At 37.5% G+C, this 1,326-nt stretch overlaps 1 non-coding gene across 1 annotated transcript; it reads right to left on the bottom strand.

The window, feature by feature from the left end:
- Positions 1-957: 957 nt before the first annotated feature.
- On the bottom strand, positions 958-1,065 carry LOC112804885 (small nucleolar RNA R71). The gene has a single exon (XR_003203503.1). It is a non-coding gene; the product is annotated as a small nucleolar RNA R71 (small nucleolar RNA).
- Between the last annotated feature and the right edge of the window lie 261 nt (positions 1,066-1,326).

The following is a 1,326-nucleotide window of genomic DNA, read 5'->3' as shown; positions in this document are numbered from 1 at the left end:
TAAAATGTTTTTCAAATCATATCTTCTCAATCACATTTTTTTAAATCAATCATATCTTCTTAACCACATCTTTTTCAAAATAGTTTTCAATCAAATCTTTTTTATTTCTGATTTCAAAATCTTTTTCAAAAATCACTTGATTTCTTTTCCATTTTCATTTTCAAAAATTAAGTAATGTTTTTCAAAAAATGTTTTCAAAATTTCACTTAATTTTCGAAAATTACTTCCCTCCTTCTCACATCCTTCTACTTATGGACTAACACTATTCCTTAATGCAAAATTCGAACTCCATCTTCTCTGATAAGTTCGAATTTTCTACTTCTGTCTTCTACTCTTCTTTTCCTCTGACACCTAAAGGAATCTCTATACTGTGACATAGAGGATTCCGCATTTTCTTGTTCTCTTCTCTTTCTTATGAGCAGGAGCAAAGACAAAGGCATTCTTGTTGCGGCTGATCCTGAACCTGAAAGGACCTTGAAGAGAAAGCTCAGAGAAGCCAAAGCACAACTTTCTTTGGAGCACCTGACCGAATTCTTCAAAGAAGAAGAACTCATGGCAGCCGAAAACAACAACAATGCCAACAATGCAAGGAAGGTGCTGGGTGACTTTACTGCACCTACTCCCGACTTCTATGGGAGAAGCATCTCTATCCCTGCCATTGGAGCAAACAACTTTGAGCTTAAGCCTCAATTAGTTTCTCTAATGCAACAGAATTGCAAGTTCCATGGACTTCCATTGGAAGATCCTCATCAGTTTTTAGCTGAGTTCTTGCAAATTTGTGACACTGTCAAGACTAATGGGGTTGACCCTGAGGTCTACAGACTAATGCTATTCCCTTTTGCTGTGAGAGACAGAGCTAGAACATGGTTGGATTCTCAACCTAAAGAAAGCCTGGACTCTTGGGAAAAGCTAGTCAATGCCTTCTTGGCAAACTTCTTTCCACCTCAAAAATTGAGTAAGCTTAGAGTGGAAGTCCAAACCTTCAGACAGAAGGAAGGAGAATCCCTCTATGAAGCTTGGGAAAGATACAAACAATTAATCAGAAAGTGTCCTTCTGATATGCTTTCTGAATGGAGCATCATAGGTATTTTCTATGATGGTCTCTCTGAACTATCCAAAATGTCTTTAGATAGCTCTTCTGGAGGATCTCTTCATCTGAAGAAGACGCCTACTGAAGCTCAAGAACTGATTGAAATGGTTGCAAATAACCAATTCATGTACACTTCTGAAAGAAATCCTGTGAACAATGGGACTAGTCAGAAGAAAGGAGTTCTTGAGATTGACACTCTGAATGCCATATTGGCTCAGAATAAAATATTGACTCAA

The sequence above is a fragment of the Arachis hypogaea genome, chromosome 5 (genome assembly GCF_003086295.3).
Source record: "Arachis hypogaea cultivar Tifrunner chromosome 5, arahy.Tifrunner.gnm2.J5K5, whole genome shotgun sequence".
In the NCBI taxonomy this organism is placed as follows: Eukaryota; Viridiplantae; Streptophyta; class Magnoliopsida; order Fabales; family Fabaceae; genus Arachis; species Arachis hypogaea.
The sequence above is the reverse complement of the archived record's forward strand: the minus strand, read 5'-3'. Positions and strand labels throughout refer to the sequence as shown.